This window comes from Psammomys obesus, unplaced genomic scaffold, assembly GCF_907164565.1.
Source record: "Psammomys obesus unplaced genomic scaffold, mPsaObe1.curated_primary_1811, whole genome shotgun sequence".
Taxonomy (NCBI): Eukaryota; Metazoa; Chordata; class Mammalia; order Rodentia; family Muridae; genus Psammomys; species Psammomys obesus.
The window spans coordinates 44,310,644-44,323,640 of NW_026593286.1; the positions used below are offsets into that span (position 1 = coordinate 44,310,644).

The 12,997-nt window shown below is 41.4% G+C and overlaps 1 pseudogene; it reads right to left on the reverse strand.

Annotated features, from left to right (window-relative positions):
• Nucleotides 1-3,341: 3,341 nt before the first annotated feature.
• LOC129684095 (small nucleolar RNA SNORA17) lies at nt 3,342-3,455 on the reverse strand (annotated as a pseudogene).
• Between the last annotated feature and the right edge of the window lie 9,542 nt (nt 3,456-12,997).

Here is a 12,997-nt window from a genome sequence, read left to right on the forward strand (position 1 = left end):
AATCTCTTGAGCTGCCACCATGTCACTTACACTTCTAAGTCTCCATTCATTGCTTGACTCCTTTCCCCTTCCCTGCCTATGACCTGTAATCCAACCTAGAGCATCTAGGGACTGCTAAGGCAATTCTAAGAGAAAATTTCACAGCTTAAATGCTTAAGACATGTCAAATAAATAAATTTAAAACAATAAAAAAATCCAATCATAGTAAATGCCGAGAAATAACAAAGATTAGGGCCAAAATTAATGAAAGAAGACCAAAACAACAATTCATAGAATCGATTAAAGCGTTGGTTGTTTGAAAGATTGACAGGATTGATAGAGCCGCAGGCAGATGAACCAAAAGAGAGGGAGAAAAGATAATAAGATCAGAGAGGAAAGGGAGAATGTTATAGGAGAATCTGGTGAAATTCAGGTAATCATTAAAGAATATTTTGAAATTTTTTTGTTTCTAAATCTGAGAAACCAAGCAGAAATGTATGTGTCTTAAACATCAATGAGCTACCAAAATTAAATAAAAAAAAAAAAGACATAGACAGACAGTGACACATAATGAAATGGAAGCAGTAATTAAAAATTTAGCACAAAAGAAAGACCAGAACTGCATGGATATACTGCTGAGTATAAAAACAAAATAAAACTTTTAAATAGGTAACACTAGCAGTTCTCACATAGCTCTGCAACACGAAGAGGGAGGAACACTACTAAAGTCTCTGAAGTCAGTAGTATTTTATAGCAAAGCTAAACACTGGTGGAGTGAAAGAAAAACAATTGACCAAGTTTTTTGCTGAACGTAGATGAAAACTCTCAGTTAAATACAAACTAAATGCAGCAACAGATTTAGAAGATTATATACAGTGACAAAATTTCATCCCATGGATGCAAGGTTGATTCAACATATGTAAATCAAGAAATATATTGGAATAAATCAATATAAGAGCAAAAATCACATGGTAGTCTTAACAGACATAGAAAAGGCCTCTGACGTAGTCAAAGCAAACTAAAAAGGGTTTACTATACATTAACTCATGAAATGAGTTATAAAATTATATTTATTTAAAAAATGAGCAGTCTTTTGAAATCAGTTAGATGGCTTTGTTTTCACATATTTTGTTTTAGAGTTTCTAGTGTAAGTGTTGTTTGTTTAACTTCTTATTGGTTCTTTGTGAATTTCATATCAGGTACCCCAATCCCACTCATCACCCCCTCTCGTTGTACATGCCCTCTACCCTGACAAACTCCCCCATAACAGAGAAAAGAATCTTGTTGTGAAAGCTGTAGTGTGTCATAGTATGTCCCCAAATATTCTCTTGTCCACACCCCTTCGCTTGCAAACGTTTTTTGCAAGCAGGCCTCTGGCTTCTGCTACTCCATCAAAACTGTACCGTCACTGGACTTCTCTAGAAGGCCCTATTGTTTCCCTGTGGCATAGAGATCATGCAGTTTTGGATGTATAAGAATGACTCCTCATTGTATGCCCGCAGTTCATCCATGAGGTAGATGTTGGGATGGGTCAATTCAAAGCCCTGGATCTGGCCCTGAGAGTTAAATGAGATGGCCAGCCCAACAGCACTCAAACTCTCACAACCCCCCGGCCTGCTCACCCACATTGAAACCAGGACCAACTCTACCCTGCTGCCCAGGTGAGGTGCAGGACCTGCTCTTCCGTGTGTTGCAGCCAGTGAGGGACATGGCCAGTTCTCCCATACTCATGATCGGGGGCTAGCTCTCCAGTCTGCCATAGATGGGGGTGAGGGAGAAGGCACCTCTCCCCTGCCATGCTGCCATACGGCAGACAAGTGGCAGAAGCAGCTCTCCCCCACAGATACTCTCCAGTTGGCTCACTCGTAACCCCCACATCCAGGGCTCGTTTTACTGTGGTGCCCAGGAGAGGTTCAGGGCCCACTCTCCTGAATGCTGCAGCAGGTGAGGAGCAGGAACAGCTCTTCTGCTCTCATAATTCCAGGGCCAGGTCTCCCACATGCCACAGGTGGTGAGGAGGTTGTGGGGAGGAGGGTGTCTCTCCCTCTCTACACTACTGTGTGGAGACAAGTTGTAAGGACAGTTCCCCCATGCCCACATCCTGGGACCAGCTTACTGGCAACTCCTGTAACATGCAAGTCCTGGTCTCCCAAGGGCTGCAGCTCAGAGGCAGATGGTGGGGTCAGATCTCTTGCTCTCATGCCTCTAGGTTCAGCTCTCCCACATAAGGGGTGGGGCCAGCTCTGCACAGCTCTCGGGCATCAACAGGACCATCTGCCTGGCCTTCGGTGGTAACAGATACCTCCTGCTGTACAGCCACCAACCAAGACATGGTTCCCAGTGGCAACATACGCCAGGACCCACCATGGTCTCCGGTGGCATCGCCAGCTACTCACAACAGGCTGTTCCTCACTACCCTCGAGTGTCTGGTTCTACTTCTTTTCATTGTACCCACAATCCTTCTGTTTCTCTTTCATTTCTCCACCACTTACTTGCTCCTCTTTGTGGTTCCCAGGGTCTCTGAGTATCTAAGGTTGTTTTGTTATACCCAAGTCTCGCGGACCGCAAAGAGCACCAAAGAGCCGATTCTGAAGCAAACGTAGTAGGGTCTTTTTATTACAAGCTCGAGCTTGGGCCCATACTGTCAATGGTTGAGTGTAGAGCCCCGAGTTCAGGAGGAGGAGGGTTTTTATTTGGGGTTGCAGCAAGGTAAATTGGGAAATTCCAGCTAGGCAGTTTTACAATTAATTGACATTTAGCAAATACTGGTGTCCCAAGGAAATTGTTTGCCTGGAGGGCCAAGACAAACCATAATTTTTTTACTCATCTTACTGTAAAGAACATCTGGGTAAATTCCAGGTATTTACTGTTAGCCGTTGTTACCGTGATGGTTAAATATTACTGAGTTTTCTCCAGGTTATTGCTTGGGTAGGGGACTCCGTTGTCTTCTTTCTGGAGTTGGTGACGTATGGCCTATCTCCTGGGACTGGCGGCTTTTGGGGTGGGGTTGGGAGTCAGGCCTGGTTCTTTCGTCTCAGGAGTGCTATGCCCTGCCTGTGTACTGTGGCACAAGGTGGGGTCATCTCAGGCATAGTGGCTCTCCCTCCCCCAAGGCCTGCGCTGTGCTTGAGTGCTTTTCATCTCAGGCTAGCTCCTTGAATGCGCCCCCTGGCACTGGTCTGGTGGTTGTTTTGTGTTCACTCCTTGCCCAGCCTGCCTGAGTGGCCCTTTGTGAGGGTCATCAGGCTTGGGCTCATTCTTGTCAGGGGTCCCAGTCCCATGTGGAGTTGCTTTCCACCCTAGAAGCCCATCCGGGCCTGCCTTGTGCTAAACTGGTGGTCCCAGGCTTGCTTTCTCCAGGAAATGTTAGGCTGCTGACCGTTCAGATGTTCATAGGTCAGGGCATGAACCCAGACACAGCTTCTTCCTCTCTGCCACACAGGTAACACGGCAGCCACATCTGCAGTGTCTCCAGGTAGCGTGTAGGGCTTCTTAAAGCAGTACGTATGAACAGCAGAGCTTTGACATGCTTTTTTTGGAACAATTCTGCATATTTTCTGCCCATTTATTTATTATTATTTTCAATTTTTATAGTCATTTGGAAAAAATTTAGGGTTTTCAGGTAGTTCTCGCAAGAATTCAGAATTATAAGCAAACTATTTGAAGATTTCACATTCAAATTAAATAAAAAAATTAACATTGCAGAAATTTAGAGACTACAGATCAGTAAATGAAAGAAATCCCCTATTAGCTATAATCTGCTAGAATTTCATTACTTCTGTTTGCAAAGCTTTACGTCATGTTAATATGTGCCGCATTGTGTACACAGTGACACTGAGCACTCTCTTTTGTAAATGGCTTCCACTACTAAGCAGTGTGTCTCAACCTTTCTCTGTAGCTGTAATATGAAGTTGCATAATCATCTTCAAGGATTTCTCACACTTTATATACCTTTATGAGAACATTCAGTCTATTTCTAGTTTTATTTCTTTTCTGTTATGAATAACACCTGGATTACTACTGTTGTCTATTGTAGTGACACAGAACTATCACCATAGCACTGAGCATTGTTAATCCTGAGATTTGAAAGAGAAAAACCAGTTCCACAATTTTGAACAAAATGTTAAGCAGGCTTTAATTAAATTCTGACCAAGATGGCCCCTATTCAGATTTACTCTCTGGATTTCCCAACAAGTGACGATGAGATATGTGTTGTAGGGTCTTTTTAAGGACAAAATCAGATGGCCACCATGTGTCCTTTATGGCTTCATTATTTTCCAAGCATTGTAGGGGCTCCCTTGTTTGGGGGCAGGTGGGACTTACGCATTGACTTTGGCTCTTTCATTTCCCCCTGGAGTTGTATCCTGAGTTAAATATTTGACTCTACAATGGGTAATTATTTATATTGGGATCCAATAACTGTCCGATTAATGGCGCCCTGATAAGAATTGCCATCTAATTGAGTCATAAACGATGTAAGGGCCAATAGTGATTAGCAGAAGCAGAAGAGCCCTGTGATGGCTGGCATCAGAGTTACCATCTCGAAGAAACCTGGGCATGGAAAGGGTGCCAGCCGTTTATTTCATCTCAGGTACCCCTTTTGTAATATTTATTTGAGTAGACTCAGTTTATAATTCTGAAATGTTTGTATGGAAGTAATAATTTCCTATTAAAGCTATATAATGTCTTCATAAAGTAGGCCAAGTGCCCTAGGATATTTCAGTTTATCAATCTACCTGTTGATAAATTTGGGCCCATTTTTCTGGTTTGCCAATTGACATTATATGTAGCCACTTTGCCCCGTTTGCCAGGGATTTTACTTTTGATATATCATTTTAGTCTTTTAAGGAACAAGGGACCTGTTCTCTTCTGTAATTATTTCCAGATGAAACTAGGGCATTAGTTTTCAGGGCCCAGAATGGCTAACAGCCTACTCAGTGCTATGTATTCATCAGAAGCATCTGGGTAGCTGGTCTAGATGAAGAGACAGGGCGTGAGCACATATGCTGGACTGGTTTACATCAGCTTTCAGCAAGTCTAGAGCACAGCAGTTTACAGTGTGCAGGTGATTCCCGGGTGGTGTCTGTCAGGCAGGTGGAAATATGCTGAGACCATATAGAATGGGGACAGACGTTAAGATTTAGGAACTTAAAGAAAAATGTTAAATTTGGAACTTTCAAGCTCGTAGTTCTAGAAAGGGAGGTGCCAAGAGAAGAGACCCCATTCTCAGGAATAGACAGGTAGGGGAAATTTAGTCTGTACTTATCTGGAGTCTGTTTGACCTGTGGCAGGTGGATCCAAGTCTTCTGACTTCTTTGACTCAGTGAAGTGCACATGAATTTTTAGTTTATAAAAGTAGTATTAATTTGTATGGAAATCCACTTTGTAAAATAGCTGGAGTAGACTCACACCTTAGAATCCTAGCAAAAAAACTATAGCATTGGGTTAAAAAGCATGAACATTTTTTTCTCTGTCCAGAGAGCCAGATATGTTTTTTAGTCCTACGAGAAGTATCTTTAAGTCGATATTTAAAAGACAACCAAAGGAAATTTAAATTGTGAGCTTGTGACTGAATAGTAAATAGTCAGTGTTCTACAGCTTAGCAGAACTCCATTAATCAAGGTTAGAACTCTGAACCTTTAAAATCTTAGTACAACAATAGCATAGAAAAGGGAAAGAAATTTGAAACATTTTCCATTAGTCATATATCTTATTTTTATACCTTCATAACTTGCATAGACTTTAGCCCTTTTTCTTTCTATCTATTCATTTATCAGACATGAGTAATTATTACTGAGAACAGTCATTGCAAGGCTTGCTTCTTTAGTGAAAAGTTATATCCAATACCTGTTTATTACTTATTATGAAGCCTGTTAGCAAGACATACCTGTCCGCCTTTTTTAAACAAGAGTCCTAGTAGCTTAGATGAACTAACAAGGTAGCTGCAGCCTTGGGGAAAGGAGCTAGTAGCCTGCTGTTGACAAACTGACAAAGCTACAGTTAGCCTAGTCGTCAATGCCATCACAGATATGAGAAGAATAAGTTATAGCAGGAAATATAATCCTAATGACCTATGTATCAATTAAAATGACAGAGAACAGTCCACTACCTAGACAGTCATCATAGGCTCCTATGCTCTCCATGGTGTTGGGGGCAGAGGTACTAGGGAAACATTAGTCTTCGGTTGCCAGGCCCCTAAGTTGAAAGGTTTTCCTGTGGAAGAGGAATATGGGGAGGAGGGTGATCTCACTTTGCTTAGTAAATGTGGGACAATCAACTCCCAGTGTCCTGCTTGTCCACAGTTTGAGCTGGGTCCTATATCATGGCCATGGCAGTCTTTCCCAGTGGTTAGTTAGCATTACCACAATTCACGTGGGGTCATTGTCACTGTGCTCCATCATCTACTTGGATCTTGTGGGTTCACTGTTGGGTGTTGGGGTCTCATATCTTATAAACTTTAAAATGTCTCAAAGCTTTAAAAACAAATATTTTTAAAAGCTGTTATTTAAAAAGCCCAGTTTTTTAATTTAAATTTTCTGTAAAACTCCAAAATTTCTTTTTAAAGAAGTTTAAAATTTCTCAGTTTATGTTCCTGCAATATCAAAATACAGCAAATTTTATTATTTCAAACATGAAGACGCTAGACACAACCATAATATGCAGAAGACAAAGCCAATCTCCAACTGGGCAAACAATTCAATGTCTTTAAAACCACTACCATCTGGGTGACTTTTATGTTACAAAGTCTGGCTGCCAACAAGGCACATTCTTATATATGAATGAATGGAGGTGCAGCTTTACTAAATAAGCATTGTTTTTGAATCCTATCTTTCATAAACCTTGTTTTCAAGACAGGATGGGAATTATCATACAAAAATAAATCTAATTCAAAAATATCTTTGGAGACCTGTTGTCTCCTTGGTCAGCCATACCACATGGTTGTTTTTTTATTTTTTATTTTTGTTTATTTTATTTATTTGTTTTTATATTAATTACAGTTTATTCACTTTGTATCCCATCTGTAGCCCCCTCTCCCATCCACTCCCAATCCTACCTTCCCTCCTTCTTCTTCTCCTATGCCTCTCCCCAAGTCCAATGATAGGGGAGGTCCTCCTCCCCTTCCATTTGATCCTAGTCTATCAGGTCTCATCAGGACTGGTTTCATTGTCTTCTTTTGTGCACTGGTAAGGCTGCTCCCCCCTCAGGAGGAGGTGATCAAAGAGCCAGCCCATGAGTTCATGTCAGAGATAGTCCCTGTTCCTATTATTGGAAAACCCTCTTGGACACTGAGCTGCCATGGGCTACTTCTGTGAAAGGGTTCTAGGTCATCTCTATGCATGGTCCTTGTTTGAAGTATCAGTCTCAGAAAGACCTCTGTGCCCAGATTTTTTGGTTGTGTTGCTCTCCTTGTGGAGCTCCTGTTCCCTCCAGGTCAATCTATCTCTCCCTTCTTTCATGAGATTCCCTGCACTCTGCCAAATGTTTGGCTATGACTCTCAGCATATGTTTTGATACAGTGCTGAGTAGTAGCTTTCAAAGGCCCTCTGTGATAGGCTCCTGTCTCGTTCCCTGTTTACATGCTAGTTTTTAATCAAGATGCCCCACAAAGAGGTCATCTTTCCTCCATAGCCCTAACAAAGATGGCTGTAAGCCACATGGCTACTTCAGGATGGTGACAGGCCACCTGTTACTTATATCCCTAAATGTAATCATGCTACATGGTTCCTTTAGGAGTATCTATCCATAGACTTTTAACTATCAACCCCATGTTATGAATAGCATTTAAAAAAAGCTTTAATATTATCTATATCCAAATGACTTGAATCCCTATGAGACTGAGAGACCAGCAGTAGGAGAAACAGCAGTGTAAGCTCACACAGTCAAGACCACTCAGAAACAAATATGCAGTTATTATAGTAGAAAAATGACCACTAACATCTGCTATTAATCCATATAAGTTTAAGGTGGTTATTATTTAACTCATTATCATATCAGTAAAAGACAAAGACACCTGTTAGATATTCAATGTACCTGTACACTAGAACTGGGCAGAAACTAACCCCCTATGCTACCTTGTTATCTCCCAGCCCACATGCCATGCCACTTGCTTTAATTACATCTTTCTCGGCTACTTCCCATCCATAATTTCCATAAATATTTGCACATGTTTTCCATCTGGGGCTGCTTCTCTCCAGTCACTGATCCTCAGAGCAAGCTCCCCCCAGCCACGTGCTCTATTTCACATCAACCCATGTCAACTTTTTTCTTCTTCCTCCTCCCCTGTATCTCTCTCCTCCCTTTTCCTCCCTCGCATGATCCTCCTGTACTCCAAACCACGAACTTCAGTTCTGCCTAACTCTTTTCTGCCTATCCAGGCTTTAGGCAACTTTTTATTGGCCAATCAGGAATAAGTTTGGAGGCAAAGTTCACAAACCTCATTTTAGTTAAAGTTAAATGTAGTTACTTAGAACAGTAAAAATCTCAGAGGGAAGCAATTAACATCTGAATACATGGTGGCTCCAGACCAACCACCACAGGCAGTGGTCACATTCACACATTCAAAACAAACAGGAAACTTCCATACCTCTGACAGTGTTGTAAACCAGGGGATAGGGAGTGGGCAGGTGGGAGGTACCCTAACAGCTGCTGTTATTAAATCCAATTTTTGGTGAGCACAGCAGTGCTTTAGTGTGTGGGACCCTGGGTTTTTTGAAGATGCTCTCTGGGCCCAACTCAAACATGAACTGGACAGTTCTGGTTTTTTTTGAAGACTCAGATGTGCCATGTGATGTTTTGCTGCAAGTTGTCTCGAGCCAGGAGCACAACTTTGGCCAACTGAAAACGTCTGTGTGTGGACTCTGAGGAGAGGAGATATATAGGACAACGCTTTGTGGATCAACATCGCTGCCCTAGTCTTCCTGCTTCAACACTTGACTTCTCAGAGAGAAACGCTCCAGAGAACGTTTGTGGCAATCCAATTGAGTCTTGCTGATTTCACTGACTTGTCCTGATCTTCTGAGTCATGCTGATTCATGTTGCTGTTTTGTGTTGGTATTTGGACTGGACTGCTAGTATCTGGACAACAAAGAGTGGATTCACCCCAAGGAACTACTTCTAAAATGGTCTACAATCCCCCTTTTCCTAAAATCTTCTTTTCTCCTGTACCCCTGGTCAGTGGGTCACCCGGAGGTAGAAGCATTGAAGAACCCTAAATAAAGTAGGTTTGGTGAACAATCTAGGCCTACAAATGCAAGACAAGACATAGAGCCAAAACTACCCCATAAAACATAGAGCCAGAGAGGACACTTAACAGTTGGAATCCTGAGGACCAAGAGAAATTTTCTTATAGCCTTCTTGTACAACCCAGATTCAAGGAACCAATCAGTGGCCAGGACTCTCTGAATCCACCTTGGCTCCTGGTCTCATGCTCGGCCCTTCTAAACCCTCTTCTTGACCTCCAGTATATTGGAATGCTTCTATGGTTCACCTAGGCTTTGGAACCTCAGGGCTCCAAGGCAGGTCAGAAGAAACTGGTGGCTATGGCTGAACTCTTCAATTAACCAGTATTATCCACTGGGCATCTCCCTTTGCTCTGAACAAGATTCATAGGCCTCTTCAGATCCTCCCCATTTGTAGATTAGGGTACTACATACCCAGAATCCAGAAGCCAGGCAGAAAAATGTCACAGGAAGCTAAATAAGAAGAAAAAATAATAGTAATAAAAAAGACTTCTGTGACTTACCAAAAGGAGGCCTCTGTAAAAAAAGGCTTGTTAAGCATGACCATTCATTGTGGGGGCTGGGTCCCAAGGACTGAAGGCATATCCCAGAGCTTTGGATTAATATTCCAAAGTGCATACCCCTGGTGCAGCTCAGCATTTCGAGACTGAAGAGCCTGGCTCCAGAATCTGGGAGGGAATGGTCTTTCTTAGCTTGCTGTAGGGCTCCAAATGTTAATCCTGAGATTTTCAAGAGAAAAAACAGTTCCACAATTTTCAGGCAAATTTGAAGCAAACTTTAGTTAGATACTGAACAGGATGGACCCTGGTCAGGTCCTCTCTCTGGAATTCCCAGCTAACGGCAAAGAGACGTATTATAGGGTCTTTCAAAACCATATGTTCACCATATTTGCCATTTGGCTTTATTATTTTTCAAGAACTTCAACTCTCATCATTCCAGAAAGTTACCTTGTCCTTAGACAGGTAAGGCTTTACAGATTAACTCTGGTTCAAACAGCAAGAAAATTGGGACTTCAGGTCACTTTGTCTTACTAAGAACAACAGCAGAAAATGAAAATGTTGTTTACATATTTTTGATCCTTTAGCAATCATTTTCTAAATATTAATCCCTACAAATGAACTTGCTATCACAAAGCGTGTTTGCATGTTTGAAGCCTTGATGAGCTCATAACAGGTAAGATGAATTTATATCTCCTGTAGCAAGCTGCTTTCATCACACCTTCTAGTCAACAGTCAGTGCTGATTTTAGGAAGACACTTATCCAGTGACTGGTTCCCTACTGTAACATTAGTATCTGTTCTTTTCTTTTTCTTTTTTTTTTAAATTCTACAACAATTTGAGAAATTCTTTCATTCCATTTTCCTGTAATACAAGAGCAAAACCCAAGATTTTAACAATGTGTTCTCTGGGAAGAATAAACAAAAATAATCATTGTTGCAATTCAGTTTTCTTTCTACAAATATTGTCTAAACTTTGGTCTCCAGATTGTTTGGCACAGAATCTAAATCATAACCCTTTTTATTCAGTGTTATTATGTAGGGTATGCTGTAACTGAGTCATTTTGTACACTTTGGGAGTTTGTGGTTAGTTTAATGTCACTGCATTTAATTAACTTAAATTCTCATTTAGACAATGTTATACTTTGGACAACTCTACTTAGTCAGGCAGTACTTAGCTTGGAACAACAACAACAACAAAACACAGTTCCTCTGAGTGGCATGAACCACAAGACCAGCTTCATAGGTAGAGAAACTAAGGCACAAAGTAGTAGATCTAGTAACAGGAGTGAGAAATATAAAGTCATAAAGGCTCCAAAGCTACCATGGAGGAAAGGAAATTAAAGTTAGTAAAGAAAAATTATCTGAGCCAAAAAGAGATTTCCAATCACTGACGGGTGAGATTACAAAACAGTTTCAGAACTCAGGTAGGGGCAAGTGGTTTGAGCACTCCTTTGCATTCTTGAATCTCTAGAAATCTTTAAAGAGGTAAAGCAGAAGCCACCTTTTATAAAATTGCTTCATTTCAGGAATGTAAAATCAGAAATAATATTTTAATATTAAAAAGAAACTATGAAAATGAGAAAGATATGGATTGCCTCAAGAATAATTACTAAGATGTCTTTTTATCATCTAGCCATCCATACATATTTGGAAGGAAATTAGAATTTGAAATATTTTCTGGGACTGGGAAGAGAGATGGCTTAATGGGTTACATGTTTGCTGTACAAGCCTAGCAACCTGAGTGAGGATCCCTAGACTACAGGTTAAAAAGAAGCCAGTGCCACAGTGCATGCTTGCAACTTCAGCCCTGATTAGTGGATCCAAGGGATTTGCTGGCCTAGTCTAGTCTAGTCAAAAGGTGAGTTTTAGGATCAGTGAGAGATCTCATCTCAAAAAAAAAAAAAAAAAAAAAGAAAAAAGAAAAAAAGAAGTGACACTGAGGAAGACTTTCCAACATTAGCCTCTGGTTCTGGAAGAATTACAGTTCAAATTACATACACACACATAGAAACAAACAAACATTTATTCCAAAGTACTGCTGTAGAGATCATTCTTGATTTGCTTTTATGCTGTTGTGCTGGATATAGTCTTGTCGTCTCAGCATAAACTATGCTCTTCTGAGAAGAGGGAAATTTCTTTGGTTGGTTATATATTCTTTCCCTACAAGACTGAATCATTCCATCTTCCAGCTAAGCTTAAGACAGAAAGTAAATAACTCAAAAGAGCTTTGGGAAGTCCCTGAAATTGACCAGATTTTGCAGGACCCCTCCTTTCCAAGAGTAAACAAGCCAATTGCAAAAGGACCAGGCCAAGGAAAAGCAAAACCAGCTGAGCCAGCAGAAAGAGTTTAGACCAACTGAGTCCCATGGAGAAGACACCTTCCAGCCTGCTGTGCTGCCTGCAGGCCATGCAGTATGCTCTAGGTTCCCAGCTTTGGAGTGCTTGTGCGATACAACTGTCTTTGGGATATTTCTGCTCCTCTAAGTATTTTCTCACCCATACTCCTGTATTTAACCCCAAGAAAACTCATTAGTTCACCGAATTGAACTTTGCTGGTAACCGTATTTTGTTCTATTGTGGGATCCCTACCTGGGGTGAAGAGAGGTGTGTGTTATGTCTCTCCAGAAAAGTCTTATCACATAACAATGCCTCCACTAGATTGGCCTGAGGGCAAGTCTGTGAGAGCATTTTCTTGGTTGATGATTGATGTGGGTGTGTCCTGAAGGAACTGTGACCACTTTGGCTCTGGCAGGCCTAGCCCTTCTCCCCCATTCTCTCTGCCTTGCTAAAACAAACAAACAAATGAACAAACAAGCAAACAAACAAACAAAACCTTTTAGATTACATTCTTAATGCTAGCCCCCAAGGTCTATTTCCTTACTAGGCCACTTGCTCCTCCTGAAGCTGACTACCAAGGTCCAGCTATCAAAGCACTGATGTCCAGGCTTGGCCTCTATATTCACTAGATAATCAGTCTAAATGGCCACCTAATGGCTCCCTGGGTCCTAACAGTATTAAGAATCTTTACTATTTCTATGAGGGCACAGGAAAATGAAAAAGATCCTTTATATCTCTGCTTTTTCTTGTGTCTGCTGCAAGTCCTCTGTGTGACTCCTACACTCTCTGAGCTTTTCTATGCACCACTGTAACCTTTTGTGCCATTTCATGTCCTACTTAATGCTCCGAACACTGCAGGAATACTGACTGTCAGGTACCCTGTGCCCATCAGCTACTGCGCTGCCCATGCAACCCTCTTCCTTCCAGAAGCCCCTTGTTCTCC